Here is a 14,345-nt window from a genome sequence, read left to right as displayed (position 1 = left end):
GCCAGAACTCTGTGTGAAAGCTTCCAAGCCCATTGAAAAGAGTCAAGAAGCCAGTTAAACCAGTGAGGCTGTGAAGGTCCATCAAGGCTTGGTTTTGAGACTAAAATTTAATTTGGGAGTTCTGAGCAACTTAACAAATTCTCTATCACTGCTTCAAAATGATAGGTAACAACTAGAAACAGCAGTCCAAGCAACTTGGCCTAAGTTATCACACTCTTGCCAAAGAAGCAAATAATATCCTGTCAGCTTGCTTTTATCCATGGAGACAGCAGCAGGACAGTGCTGAGAGCTAAGTCACCGTGTAAATGTAAAGCAGTGATGGCAATTGAATTCAGGTTATCTTCTTGACTGTCACTTCCGTGTTCCCACCACAAAGCCACCCTCATCACAACCACACCGTGTGATGACAGATGACTTGCTGCAGTTCATTCCCCCTCCTTCAGAGCTTCCTCATTACTATTCCAAACCCTAAACCAGCCCTAGACCCATAACCAGCAGTCTCCTCTCTTCTCTTGCTCTGCTCTCCCATGCTTCTACCCCAAATGTAATTGATTACTTGCAAGACAGCTATCAAGAGCTATTGTAGTACTTACCTGCCCCCAAAAGGTACCTTCACCTTCAACCCTGAGGCTCTTATGGTTTGTTTCTCCTGTGTGTATCCCTCAAGTCCCTTTTTCTAACCCTGACTTCTCTTCTATACATCTCAGCACTTTCCCCTTAATTTCAGTCATACATAGAGGAATGTTCCTTCTCCCTTCTGACACACCTTTTCCCACTTCTTATAAAGCTACGACTTTCCACATTTTTACTGTTCCCTCCTTTCTTCAACAGCCCTTCCTACCCCAGGAAGGCATATGATTTGGTATGACAAGATGTTTGATTAAATTAGAACATAAAATGTGCAGTAAGGGTGGGATTCAGCTTCCAGGCTACCTTGTCTCCGCTTCTATACTTAGGAATAAGCTTCATTGTCCGTTACAGATCTCCACTGACTATAAACAGAGCCAAAATGCTGGGCTGTAGCTTACATGCCTACACATGAACACCTAAGTTTACGTGCCTTAAGCTACAACCTGCATCCCACGCAGTGTCTTAAACACTAGCTAAGAGAGCGTTCTCAGAACACAATTACAAACAGTAAAGAATCACTAGATGCATTTAATTCCGTAGCAGGGGTTCCACAGAAATCAGGTCTGGGCCTACAGTTTCCAAACACCAAAAAATCCCAAGGAAGCATAGGACTAAGGTATGATAAACTTGCAAACAAGTCAAATAACGTGAACTCCCATCACAGGCAAAAGATATGACGAAGATTAGAGGGCTTTCTAAACTAAAAATGCTACTGTAAAAACAAATTAATTTCCAGGTATCTTTTGGCCCACACACTCTACAGACTAGGTTACAGCCTTTCCAGTTTTATAGTGCATGAAGAACTCGTTTCACTGCTGAAAGTGAAGTAAATCTTCTTAGATTCCTCTCTTCAAAACTCTTCAGTACACAACTATTATCTTCACCTGCTCCTGTAATGACCTTCTAGGTAGAGTCACTTTCTACCCCTATTCCCTCCCTTCTTGGCACATGTCCTGCCTACTTTGGGGAGGACTTTGCTGAACTGAGTTCTCCATTAGCACTTCCTGCACCACTGTCATGTGCAGATTTCTCTTCTTCCCATCCTTGCACTAGGAAACTCCACAGGCCCTCTCATCCTGATCTTCATGGTCACACAACAGACTGAACAGGAGACACTTTGCATGTTGGCAAATTATCTATAAATACCTAGCTTTCTAGCATGCTTGCCTGCAGCATGACTCAAACCACACAACTCTTACACAGCAAGCAAACAGCCCTAAGAACAGGATTTACAACTGACAGACATCAGCATTTTCCTAGGCTTTAATTCCTTCAGAACTTCTTTTTGAACACAGCAAGTAAAACAAGCCTCATCATCAAAAAGAGTTTAACACACAGGACTCATTCGATTTCTGAGTTTGCTTCAGCAATACAAGCAATAATGACAATTAATAGCAACACCTCTCTCCCAAGTCTCCTTGATAAACTAATCCCTTACCTCTTCACCTCCTTTATTTTCTTAATGCATCTTCTGTTCTTAAAACTTCTTAGGAAAAGATGTACTTGAATAACTTGTTAGAAGCGTGCTGAGTGTTTGATGACAGCAGGCATCCTAAAGAATGTTTATACTTTTCCCTGTCAAACAGGGTAGCCAAAAGATTATTTCACCATAAACACTGAGTATGGACCTTCAAGAAATGCTTTCAATTCTAGGATACTTTTGTGCTTTGTGTAGAACATACAAACTTAAGTATTATTGAATATGGACCTTCAAGAAATACTTTAATGCTAGGGATAAGTTTGTATGCTCTACAAAAAGCACAAAAGTAAGTATTAACACTTGCCCAAAGTCAAACAGAAAAAAAGCCAGCACAGAAAAACCTTCTCTCTGTACCTGGTAGATGCCAACCCCAGGCAATTCCACTTGCAGGTGATTTGCTTGGCAAGAGATCAGCACAGCGGTGAGAGCTAAGTCACTGCAGAAATGTCATGTTCCCATGGCTGATGGGACAGGGTTTCACTGAAAAGGTGAATGCTTTCAGGTGAAAATGCTTTATCCAAAAAGAGAGGATGATGTTTCAAGTAGCCCATGGAGACTTTTTTCCCCCCAGATCTGAATTTGTTTTAGACATCCCAACACAGAAAAACAACATGATAGTATTCAGTTTCCCAGTGTCCCCACTTAAAGCACCGGTGAGCTCTGACCTGGCTGAGGTCCTGCAGCAAGCACAAAGCGCTCCAAGCCACTGGCTGGCAGGAGTTCCAACGGTCTGTTTGTCCAGGCCTCAGCAGCAGGAAGCACTGCTCAGCCCTCTGGCACTACGACTCACACAGCTACTGCTCCACATGGATCAGAAGCTCATTCCAAACTACCAGGCCCACAAAACTTTTAGCTAAAGAGCTGAAATGGAAGTCTGGCTGTTTCCTACTTACTTCTCTTTCCACAGTCCTCCCCCTCCCCCTCTTTTCTTCTGTGCCTTGCTCTAACAACTTACTAATGTGATGAGACTAAAAGCACAAGATAAACTTTGAGTAGGTACAAACAGCAGCCCCAATATCTTTTATAGCCAGAAAGATGCAGGCAACTCGCTTTTGATGCAGCCCTGTTAAAGCAGGGAGAACAAGGTCTGTCAGGAAGGCATCCATCCCTTCAAACCTGGGATACTGCTGTAACAGAGGTAAATGCCATCTAACAGCCAGCACAGCCACTGCTGCTCTTGGATCCCAACCTTCCTGTCACCACCCAGACAAACCTGCCAGCCCTACGCCTTGTATGCCAGCAGAGAAGTCCCTGAAGCTCAGCTCTGCAGTGCTCAGCTCCCTCCTGCTTTCTCAGCATTCCGTGTCGCTGCCTTGCCAAGCAGTGGAACACAGACCTTACAGCCTATTGACCCCACAAGAGAGATCCATTGCAGTACTCTTTCACTGCTACTATCCAGCTTCCTATTTCTGAGTCAGAAGACACAGGCAATCACAAAAAGCGTGTAGTTTTACAGTATCTGTATCTTGCACGCCTAACCAAAGTCTCGTTCCTTGCCTTAGTCTTTAACACCAATTCTGCTGCTGTTTACCAGAACTTGCACCAGTGGTTCCCGTATCACAACACCAGTAACAGTACGAGCTGCTCTTTATACTGAGCAGCATTCATATGCTGAGAAACACTGACAATAACATTTTGTCCGATAGCATGATCTGAATACTCCTACCAGAAGCATGTTTGTTACTCAGCATGCTATCTATCTTTTCCGTGTGTTCATCTTCGTGCTTAACCTTGGAGGTGAGTTGAGATCGAAACTAATGTACATAGGCCAGAGCATTGGCAGATCATGATTTATACTGATTGAGCATCAGAAAACAAGGATGCCTTGGATTTTTTTTCCCCTCCCATCCAAGGTGCAGTGCCTTCTCCACTTTTCCTTTCCGCCACCCAATCGTTCAAAGAGTTCAATGGAAGAAGGAGGAAACCCACTAATATGTGCATACAAACCTGTAAGCCTGCTTGTTTCAGACAGACATTCAAATGTACCCACTTGGCTTCACTGATAAGTGGAACCCTGTTCCTAGGCCTGGACTCATGGCTGTTCTTTGGCACAAACCAGCCTGCACCACCCACTGTGGGGATAACGCAGACCGAGGCATCACGCAGCAACTCCCCAACCTGCCCGCACAATTGCAGCAAGCAGAACTAAACCTCCTGGTAGTCACAGAGGCGGCCTCTGGGCAATGCTGCTTTGCATCCTTACAAGGCATTACTCCTGAGCCTGGGCAGCTAAAAAGAATCTAGAGGGACAAGGTGCATGAATCTGTGCAATTCTAGCAAAATCCTTTTATCTTCTGCTCTAGTGACTTTCAAGCAAGTATTTCTAAACACCTAATCATGTCCCTTAGCACTATAAGTCACTGCAGATGTGGCAACCAACCAGAGGCTTAACTGGATCAGACAACTTGTTTTATTTCCTGTGTGTGACCAGCTGTTCTTTACACAGTTATTGCAACACACTTTGCAGTATTTGTTCTTCCTTCCCTCTGTGTCTCCAACATTTTAAAGCATGAAGCTGATAAGCAGCCAAGGGCTGATACACTACAAATGAACCCAAGCAGTAACGTGATCCTGCAGCCATATCAGAGCGACATCTACTTCCAGGTTTCATGCCAACAGCAGCAGGTTGTGCTGCAAGGAGAACCTGCCACTGTTCCAGCCTCTCCAAAGCTTGCCAGCTCTGCTTTATGCCCCAGGGGAAAGTTGAGGGGTAAACTGGAAGGAAAAAAAGGAGGAAGAAGCTCTGTGATGACAGTTGCCATTAAATAGTTTGAATTTGGACAGGTCCCCAGGATGTTTAATGTATTAATCAAAGATGCTTTTGAAAGCTTGTGTATATACTAGAAACTAAGCTGCAGTTGGGAAGGTTAGAGCTATGCAGACACACAGATGGTTTGCCTTCAAAGCCTGCTCGTTTCAAAGCAGTCTAAACCCTCTCCCTCTTAGGCCAGTAACACTGTATCAGGTAGCACCCATTGTGAAATCCATGTAATCTCTTCAATGAGACTTTCTCCACAGCAATAGAAGGGCAACTGTGGGTAGATTGCCACAGACACCAGGCAAACCATCCCAGAGCCCATCCCTTCTAGGTCACTGGCCCAAGCTCACAGCAGATTAGAATGGCACAGAAGGCATCACCATCTGCTGTCTCTCTAGCATGCTGTGCAGAGTGAGCTTTGGAATCCTAGGCCAGATCCCAGAAGACAAGTATTCCCAAAGACACTAGCATTAACTGGAGACAATCCAGTACGTGTCAGAAGTCTTCCCCATCACTCCCAAATCCCACTTAAGCAGCTGCAGCAGATGGCACCTACCTCTCACCAGACAGAGCTGAGCATCAGCCTGGCAGGAGCAGAGAGGTCACACCGTCAGGCATATAAATCCACCGCTGGTCTCCAGTGTCCAGCACACTGTAAGGCTGGATGAAGTCTCCAGTGCAGAGCAGTCAAACAGGCCACGTGCCTTGGCAACATGAAACTCCACCGTAAAGAGGCAGACAGAGAGACAACGACTATTGTGGAAAAGAGGAACAGGTATTAAGAAAAATTTATACACACAAAACCCAGAACCTCATGAGTGTCAGTTCAGTGTACAAGACCCAAGCAACTGCAGACAAAGGAAAGGCAGGAAAGAAAGCAAGAAAATGAGGACACGTGTAGAACAACTTGGGGGTAGCTCTCTGTCTAGGGTGCCTTTGGGATAGACAGGGAATTTCCCCTACTTAAAAAGTAACTTCTCCTTCCAGAACTACCTGTCTGGCACCTTTCATCAGGACACAAATTAAAAGCAATTCAGTGCACTCCTAAGAGCAGCACTACAAAGCAAACACTGCAGCCCTGGCACAATGCATTATGTCAGGAAGGTGCAGGAAAGGAAAAGATACTAGAAAATGCAACCTTGAGGCAAATCACACCAAGTCTCCAACGTTCTAGACCCACTCCATGGTATTTCCTAACGGCCATACAAATGGCTGCAGCGGACCTCGAGCACCCTGTGATGATGTGACCTGCTAAAGGTTCAGCTCTCAGATTTTATATGCAACTTACATCATTCATCTGTGCCGCTGTTTCCTGCATATGTCATGTCTTCAGACATCTCTTCTATAGTTGACCCAAACACAAGAAAAATAAAACAGGCAGCCAAGCACTTAGCTCGAGGTGTAGTGGAATTCAGCAGCTGAAGTTGGTGAACGGCAGCTGAGCAAGACAAGCTGATGCTGCAAGCAAAGGAACAACAGCGTAGTGCAGGCATTTGAGTGTTTTCATAGTCTCCTAGTAACTCCTACAACACCAGCACAACTGATATTACCAAGTTCATAGCAGAGACTTGGTTTATAATTTTTCCATGCCCCATGCACTGTTAACTCCCAGTTCTGCCCAAAAACTGTCAGCAAGGGTTAAAAAGTCCACCAGCTCTCACCTGGCTAACTCTGACCGAAACAGCTTTCACATGAGGTCTCACCTCTAGTGTGAATAACGGTGTGATGCATGTAGCCTTCAGCAGTCACTCCTGCAGGCTGCTTTGATGTCACGCACATGCATGACATTCCCGAACATGAAGCTAAACTTGGAAAAGCAACTCCAGCAGCAGCTGTCACCAGCACACTGCAGTAAGGGCCAGCAAGAGGCCTGCTGTGCACTGCAGTACAATCCACAGGAACAGCTTTCCTCAGCTTCCGCAGCAAGACTCTGTTAATTAACAAGGACTTCCGAAGTTAGTGTGCCTATTACCTGGGGCTGATTGCCATGGGATACCACATCCCCTAATGCATTCCCATCCCAGAGAATAAGGTACGATACTATCAGAAGAAACCACCACTGACTACAAAAGAATAGAGTGCAAAAAGATTCCAGTAAAAAAAGATGTCATTTTAAATCATAATGAAGCTTCCAGCTGTCCTTAAGGTGAAATGGAACGGAATTTATTTCTGACATTACTCTTCCTGGTACTTTCTGCAAGATGAATGTCACTGGATGATGGATATTACTGTGATTCCCAGTTTCCAGTTGTGGTTCCCATCATCAGCTGCCCCAAAGGGACAAGATAGAAAGCAGAAGCAAAAAGCCAGCTAAAACAGGTTACCCACAGTCATACAAGCTATTTCCAGGTTCCAAGCTGAATTGATTCTTGACATTATCAGAAGTCGAAAAAAATTCAAAGCAGCAAGAACAGTCCCTTATCAATCCCAACAATAAATTTCTATTTCAAAATTGCCTAACGGCTCATAGGGCGTCACTTGGCATCAGTTGTAAAGAACTGTAGAGAGAAGAGATGGGCAGCTAAAAATGGAAAAGTGAAGTTTAAACAGTCTGGAGCACAGTATCACACCGATACCGAGACCTCGGGTTACTGTTTGGCAAATTATATTTGAGTATGATAAATACAAAGGACAGGAAATTCAGAGAGGAGTAGGTCATTCCAACCCAACTCCTCCTGCAGGAAGAAAGCTTTGGGAACTCCCCTTCATGTGAAAGTACTGACTGAAGACTTAACCTATCTGGTCCACCACTCTTTTCATCACTTACTCACACGACAGTCATCAAAACACAATCACAAGGCAGCCCAGCTCCAGGCATTTACAACCGATGCAGTTGTGGCCCCAGCTTGGCCATCGCTTTACACGCCTCCCTAAGCTGTGTTCATTTTAGCAGCGTTCAAACGAGTGACTGTGCCTTGTGCAGGGGCCCTAGCACAGCACTGCAGTGCTGGCTTTTACCTTGGTAACACCACACGGTAGGGATACACTGGCAAACTCAACTGAATACCAGACTGCTCCAGAAAACTGCCTTTACTAAAGAACACTTTTGCTAATTGTAAATTAAAGACAATCCTGTACTGTAACTATTCCGAGGGAATTACTTTATTTGCAGTTTCATGTTGCATTTTAAGTCTCAAGGGACATCAAATATCACTTTCTGCATTTTCCCATTAGAGCAAAACAAGTACCCATTGCTTCACTGAGCCTTCACAGCTGCTTCAAGGTATTTACAATTATATTCAAGACAATGATCAATATGGTTTTTGCTGGTAAGAAAGTTCAATTCCAACTGTGCTATTTTTGCTGCAATGGAAGTTGAATTTTGTCTAACAGCAGCTCCACCTTGTTCTCAATACAGTCTCTCTCACTCACAGATCAGTCTGAACAATCACATCAGCAGGGGTCGAGGGAGAAGAGCTCCCTATTCAGCTTGTGTCCCTCCTTCAACTGTCTGATTCTGGAACGTTACAGAACTGCTTTTTAGCAGTACCTGCTTTTAGGACATTATTTTCAAACAGACCACTGCTTGACCGACTAGGCCATTGCTTTACAGCCTCCAGACACGCTGTGGCTAAGACAGGCTAAGCATTAATACAGAATTCTTCAGCAGTGCCTCAGCTGTATCAGTTCCAAATGGATGTCTCTCTTGCTTTGGTGTGCACACGGCTGAACAGTGCTTTTCCTCAAAGATTAAAATGGCACAGCTGAGGCATCAGATTTAGCTTACAGATGATGCAAATCCAGCAAACGAAATGAATGCAACAGAAGTGGATTTCTATTTTTTAGTAATGCTTTGAGAAGGAAAGTGACTTTGACATGTCTGACAAAATATTAGCACTAATTAGATCAGCTGATACGTGCATATACCCCACCACTGCCGTAGCTTCATCCAAAATTCTGTTAAGCTTTCTTTGATTGAAGAACAATATACTCAGCGTTCACCCAGTCTGTACAAGTGGATTACATGTCCGCCATAGGTACAAAATGTTGCTAGGGCAGCTTTCCAAGCTGTTCTGACAAGCAGGCAGAGGCAGCGGAGCTGTGCTAAATGCATGCAAGCTGTCCAAGATCAGGAAAGCTTAAGCAGCTAAATAATATTGCTGCATTTACCTAGGTAACAAGTTCCTTCTCCTAGTGAAACCATTCCTCTGACATTGCCCAGTGTAACAGAGTCTCCATTTCTCAGTTCAGCCCTCTGGCATTAACACAGGAGCGCACTGTATCTGGGGCAGCTCTAGTCCCAACTGAAATGCCTCAGGGAGGTGGGATGGGTCTCAGCCCTTTTAACACAGCTATACCAAAAGCAGGCTCAAAAGAAATCATTTAGAGAAATCCAAGTAAAAGCCGTTGGAAAGCAATCAGGGCTTCTCCTAGTGCCTCTACTAGAGTAAGTAATAAAGATGTATCCTTGGCTCAGCAGGCAATTGCAAATGGCAATGCTCACTGACATCAAGCAAGCTGGCCTTCAAAGTGACATGCAAGTTCCCAGACATTCTTGTAAGTGAAAAGCCCTTTCAGGGCACTCAGAATCCCACAGCTCCACTAGTATGAAAACATGAACTGAAATAGCCAAATGCATCAGGACTGGACTTGAAATAACATCAGTAAATGAGATTCGTCATCTCAGCCTTAACACCTGAGTTCAGAGCCATTTGCATCTCTTCTCAGGATCCATTTTCTGGGAGACTGCATCAGGAAGACAAGACAGAAAATCAAATGCCTAAACAGAATTAAGATCTCTTCTGCACCTTGTTAGTGAGAAAACATTGTCTGTACATTCGAATGCTTCATCCCTTGCTACATAGCCACAGCTCGATAATAGAGTAAGCGTCTGGTGGCTGACAGGCTGTCTGCCTTCTGCAGCCATCGGCCGCTTTTCAATTTTTCTAATCAGCTAAGCAAAGGAAGAAAGTACAGTTCTTAAATTCTGCAATTGTGAAGACACTATCGCCTGCACTACAAGAAAGACTGAACAGCACCAGGAATCTATAGTGAATCCATGTGATACTTCACTGCTCAGAGGGAAAAGTCCATCACCATCCCAAGCCTGTTTTGCAAAGTTGTCAGAATTCTTTATACAGGTCCAGGCATGAACATTTGTCTACGTGTGGCAGCAGAGGTGTAGGGGGAACCGCTATTTCTCCATCTGGTTAGAGTCACTTCCATGGGACTCCAAGCATGAGGAAGGAATAGGAAGACCTCTGCCTCAGTTCCTTCATTTAGGCCAGTTTTGGAGTACAAGAGAAAAGGATTTAAAGTACATAATTTTATCCCAAGAAAGAGGGGAGGTAACTAGGGACCAGATCCTTCTATGTCATATTTCAGAAGCCACTGTGTTCGAGTGTGGCATGAAGCACATATTGCCCTCTTCCTCTTGACAATGCCCCCCCCCCAAAAAATCAGTTCTGAGCCAAGAGATATTATTACTCATCAGTACGTACATGCTAAGCTCTTTTGGGCCATGCAATTATGTCTGCTTTTCTCCACAAGGGCATTAAAAACATGCTACATAATCATTACTGCACTTGAAGTAGCTGAAGAAAAAGCACACTGGGAAAAAAAGTCAGTGCCATCCTTCAACTCCCCAAAGGCAGCAAGCCAGCCATGCTCTGCAGGCAGTGCCGTGCACCACACTAGGTTGGCCCCATTTGTGCCCTGGGTGCTAGCTGTGCCATGGTTTTTTCCTCCATGCACAAATTTTACAACTAAGAAAACTGTGCCTCATGGTACCACAGGGGCTACATTATCTCTGCCACATCTTAAAACCAGGATCAGCTTGTACACAACATGAAGAATCAGGATAACAATTAATGAAGACTAAAAGGATATTTGCTAATTTCATCTCCTCATTCACCTCTCCATGGGCATCTAAACACACAGCTAAGAAGCCTTTTCCTGTTCACTGATGCCACAGAACTTAGAAAACCTGCATAAGATCTTAAGCTGCGAGTGTTAATTTTAAAATCTCAGTGATGTTCAAGAACATTTTCCTGTTGATTTCAGTGAACATAACATCTTCCTACCAGAAAAATCTTGGTAGCGTTAAGGGCTGTCCACAGCTAGAGCCTGCAAATACACACACAGATACAGACACACACACATACAACACACAAGGCATCCTGCTCCCGTACGGATCTCACAGGGGAATCACCTCAGGGAACCTCAGCACAGCAGGTTCTCCGCTGTCATCACAGGAGCCAGACTCTCTCTCAAACATCAGTCCCGCTGATTAGTGAAGATGTACCACACACTATTACTGTTTAAACTTTGATGCACAAAGTAAAGCAGGTCATGTACTCTGTGCGCTGGAATGCAAAAGGAGGTGGTAACAGAAACCACCAAATCGCTGCAGTTCCATTGTGTTACAGAGTCCTTGGGGCTCGGGAGACACCACAGTGCAACAGGAACCACCCCACAGATCTGAGTGCAAAGGGTCTCACTCTTGTTGTGCATTCTTAACTGCAAAGCCTTCCTATGAGGCAGAGCTCAACGCCAGCCTGGTCCTACCTGTGCCCCATGGCAGATGCCCGAGCAGTTGGTGCTTCAGAACTTCTCCAAGCCTGCGCAGTCCTGGGAACAGCTCGCACCAAAGAATGGAGCCACGGACGGCCTGCTTGGATGAGCTGGTGCGAGGGCTGCACGGCCACATCACTGTCACTTTGCAGCACAGGCATTCCTGGTCTGCAAGAGAAATCCTGAGAAGCTGGTACTTTCTCCTGAAATGCTCCCTGAGCTCTCCCTCTCCTCTGTTTTCAGAGGCCCCCGTACACATGGAAGATTCTGGCACGCCACAGAAACACAGAATGGTCGAGGTTGGAAGGGACCTCAGGAAATCATCTTGGCCAACCCCCTGCTCAAGAAGGGCTCCCTCGAGCTCCTGCCCAGGACTGTGCCCAGACAGCTTCTGAACACCAGCCCTGTCCCCGCTGGGTTACAGCTCCCTCCGCTCCTCCGGCCTGTCGCAGAGTGCAGTCACCTCTCCCCCACAATGCTACATGCCATTGGTGCCTCCAGCAAAGTGCCACAGGAGCAATCACACCACTGGTGGCTTTGTGCGGGGCTGGAACAGGGGGGGCTGACATTTTTATTTTCAATGCTACAGAAAGGCATCAATTCAGAGCACAGAGAGATAAGGCTGGAACAAGGGAGGGCAGGAGCCGGCTCGTTAATGTTATCAGTCCTTATCTCCACAGACTGGGGTGGAGCTCGGGGCTGTGGGTGGAATCACACGGAGCACCCAGCAGCCCAACAAGGAGGGGCGGGGGGGTAAGAATTGCCCCACCACAAGTAGCTCGAGTTCTTTAATATTCAGTCTTTGTCAACATTGTTTCCCTGAGACAGCATAAAATTCCTTTTGCAATTGAAACTCTTGTGTGTTTATTCTACTGAATCCAAACACCTCTGTTGCCGTGTGTTTGTCCCCTTTGTGTATGCACACACATATATATATATAAATTAAGGTACCCTTAAGTAAGTTAGTGTGAATCTTGTCATTTTAGAATCTGTGAATAAGTTGCTTTTCTTTCTTTCAGTATTTCTGAATTATTTTGTAATAATAAATTGCTGTTAGCTATTAATAAACCTAGATTTTTCACTAAACCATTACCCTGTCAATACTTTCATCTGTGACACTGCTACAACAAGAAACAAAAGGTTTTACTCTGTATTTTCAAAACATGCAAGGCTGAATTAAATTATAATTATGGACTTATGGCAGAAGATAAACGTCTGCAGCACACACCCAGAACTTCTCTTGCATCAGATTTTTGCTTGAGCATTGAACATTTTACTTAAACTAAGCATGCTCCCCATTTTTCTTAGGGAAATCTTAAAAAAAAATATGAATTTTAATCAACCCTTTTGGAGTCCACAGGAAGCAGAAGCCCAAAATGACAGCTCAGAATTATGAATTGCACTATCCTGCAGGACTGTTATCACTAAAAGCCAAGAGATTTAACACCCAAGGTGGACAATTTTTAGAAAAATCCGATTATTACGTTCACATTTTGTCTCAGCATTAAAGCCTGACAATTTTTATCATAAATTGTGAGTGCCATCACAATCACTTTTAGAAAAAAAACCTGTACCAAGTCCCAAAATATTTTACATATTAAGAAGATATCTATTAGCTTCAGGCTACATGCCAGGATACAGATTACAGTTCCTGTCTTGACTGATAACAAGGACCAAAACAAAGTATGGTCTGTAATGAAGTTAAAACTCCTTCTATCACTATTCATCATCAGTAGCAGAAATTAGCTTTGGGTTATTAAAGCTGAGGATCAAAAGTCCCATTCAGAGAAGTAATGGTAATTATAGTAAAAATAAGGTAAAAAGCAGCTTTCTGGAAGTAAAAATTGGTAAGATGTCCCTAGCACATAAATGCAAAGAAAGGAGAAAAAAAAAAAAGGAACTTACAGCTGTGCCAGGACCAGTTACTGAGAGCTCAGCTTCATCATTCACTCCTCGAGCTTTCTGCTAGAGAGGACACACCAGGGGAAAACAGGGATAGAAAACATCTTCCCTCCTGCCAACTTTGGAAATTCAAGCCAACAGGAGTTGAATTAAGTGCAGCATTCAGATGCCATGTGGTGTAGCCCCCAGCCACAGGCTCAGCTGCTGAGTATCACGATGCCGATTGTAACAGCTCATCACAGACAGCAGACAATCCTCTGGGTCACATTTATCAAACCACGCAGCACTAAGACGAACCACACTGCAAGGCTCATCAACACAAAAGCAATCCAGACTTAACACGGGTATAAGCAACACAACAGGCACTTGTCAGGGAAGGCAAACCTCTTAAATATCTTAAGAGTCCACACAAGTCAATGGCCAGCAGCTCCAGTGAATCTGATCACACCCTTGTCCCTACTATATAAATAACCTGTGTCAAAAGGGACACGACAGGTGCTCCACAGCAGGTAGGAAAGGCCGTGCATTTGTCTCCTTCCCCCCTCCCAGGGGGATACTATATAGCAAATATAACGCGCATAATCCACAAACACACATGCACTAAAACTTACTCTTTTGGTCCAAAAAATGAAATAAATGTCTTAAACTTCCTAAAAGTTCTCGCTTTTCCCACGTTCACCTTCCCTGCCTTCTTCCTCATTCTCACACTAAACTGCCTTTTCCAATCTCCATGGCCACTCCTGGATTTGAAAATCATCCTCTGCTCAAATTGAGGAAGTCTGTCCATCTTTTTCCTCTGTGTATCTGGGCATAGAAAAGAGGTTTATTGAAGAGATGAAGGATTTTCTGAGAGAACTTCTAAACAGTGTATTCAGGACGTATCACTGAATTTTCTGTCCAGTACATGACTACAGAAGCCATTCATTTTGCATGTCTATACATAAAATAGTTTCATCCCACTCACCTCTTCACCTGGCTGCTTTTCAGTCCAGGGCTGTTTCCTGAGAGAGAGCATGGGCTGGAAACAAAGCCCTGACAGCCGCCACCTGGACCTGCTAAGGG

General features: G+C 44.4%; 1 long non-coding RNA gene across 2 annotated transcripts in view; it reads right to left on the bottom strand.

Annotated features, from left to right (window-relative positions):
• LOC141948704 (uncharacterized) overlaps positions 1 to 13,492 on the bottom strand; it is a 39,328-nt gene extending 25,836 nt beyond the window's left edge. Inside the window, exons 1-5 of one of the 2 annotated variants that reach the window (XR_012630529.1) lie at positions 13,287 to 13,492; positions 11,376 to 11,549; positions 6,157 to 6,326; positions 5,425 to 5,621; positions 4,437 to 4,825 (exon numbers count right to left, since the gene is read on the bottom strand). This is a non-coding gene — a long non-coding RNA (uncharacterized LOC141948704). Of the gene's footprint in view, positions 1 to 4,436; positions 4,826 to 5,424; positions 5,622 to 6,156; positions 6,327 to 11,375; positions 11,550 to 13,286 lie in introns of those variants that run through there. The other variant, XR_012630530.1, reaches the window with a different exon arrangement.
• Between the last annotated feature and the right edge of the window lie 853 nt (positions 13,493 to 14,345).

Source organism: Strix uralensis, chromosome 12 (assembly GCF_047716275.1).
Source record: "Strix uralensis isolate ZFMK-TIS-50842 chromosome 12, bStrUra1, whole genome shotgun sequence".
NCBI classification, from domain to species: domain Eukaryota; kingdom Metazoa; phylum Chordata; class Aves; order Strigiformes; family Strigidae; genus Strix; species Strix uralensis.
Note: the sequence above shows the minus strand (reverse complement) of the source record. Positions and strands in the feature narration are given on the sequence as shown.